Raw genomic sequence first — 1276 nt, 5'->3', positions numbered from 1 at the left:
AATGGGAATTTCATCTCCCATCGTTGGAATTAGGCATATGTCTTCTTTAGCGGGCAGCCCGGTGATTCTCAACTGCAGTTCTGCCTTCCTAAGGCAGTTTGTACCCACGCCCCTCCTGGTAACTGTGCTTTTGTTCCTCCGTAGTCCCGTAAGTATCTTCTCTCTCCTGCTGGACTTCAGGCGCACCGGGGGCAAATAGAAAATTTCCTGCAGTTTTTTTTTTTAAGATTGCTTTTTTATTACATCCACGTTGTTGCAGTTCATGACCAGCACAGTACTTTGAGAACATTTTTGTTTTTAACAATAAATGAAAGCAGCTCTTTATAAGAAAAAGGCACCTGTTCCTTCAATAGGTCAGAAAAGCTTCCCATCCCTCCCTCCCTCCCCTCCAGCTGGAGCAGTCCCCAGGGGGACCCAAACTGCTACCCTAGAAACATTCAGCAAAGCAATCCTTAGCCTCCCTGACCCCCTCCCCCAGCAGCTGGGATGAGGGCAACCTATGCCTCATGGGTCATTTGATCTTGAGGTCCTTCAAGGCTGATTCCAAGCTCTTCAAGTCCCAGATGCTCATGCCGCCATCCATTCCTGTGGTGCAGAACTGGGAGCACTTGGCCTTCCCCCTGCTGAGCACCGAGATCTGGCTCACGCTGTTCTTATGCAGCGAGTCCAGGCCAGCGCCCGAGGCCACACTGCCCTCCGAGCTCGCCTTCTTGTCCAGGTTCTGGAAGCGCTCTCGGGCGGTCAGGCCGCGCTGTGAGCTCTGCTTGGGCATGTCCAGCCGCCCGCCGAAGCTCAGCGTCCCTGTGGTGCCGTCGTAGGTAAACAGCACCGGGAAACAGTCGTGGCCCGCTGCCACCAGACTGTTGTCCGTGATGAAGGTCAGGGCCAGCAGCGGCAGCGTTTCAGAGGCCAGAGTCGCGACGGCCATTTTCTTGTCGGCATCGGCCAGGCACACGGTGCTGTCGTGGCTGACCCAGGCCACATGGCTGCCACTGGCCGAAAAGCAGACGCCGTGCACCCAGCCGCAGCTACTGCTGGACTCCAACATCAGCTCCCCAAAGGGCATCTTGGAGCCCCACGGGGTGGGTGCTGGCCGCTCCTCCACCTCCTTGATGTAGGCCGAGAAGATCCTGCACTTGAAGTCACAGGAGCCCGCAGCCAGGAGCACGTTGTTGGGGTGCCAGTCCAGGCTGAGGACAGCGGAACGAATGGGCTTCTTGATGTGCTTGCACACCCACCAGTCATTTTCCTGCTCAAAATAGCAGATGGAGATGAC

General features: G+C 56.0%; 1 pseudogene; it reads right to left on the bottom strand.

Annotated features, from left to right (window-relative positions):
* Positions 1 to 213: 213 nt before the first annotated feature.
* On the bottom strand, positions 214 to 1270 carry LOC102733915 (actin-related protein 2/3 complex subunit 1B pseudogene; annotated as a pseudogene).
* Positions 1271 to 1276: the final 6 nt, after the last annotated feature.

The sequence above is a fragment of the Leptonychotes weddellii genome, chromosome 3 (genome assembly GCF_054177405.1).
Source record: "Leptonychotes weddellii isolate Sample4059 chromosome 3, ASM5417740v2, whole genome shotgun sequence".
Lineage (NCBI taxonomy): Eukaryota > Metazoa > Chordata > Mammalia > Carnivora > Phocidae > Leptonychotes > Leptonychotes weddellii.
This window is presented reverse-complemented; position numbering and strand designations above follow the sequence as displayed.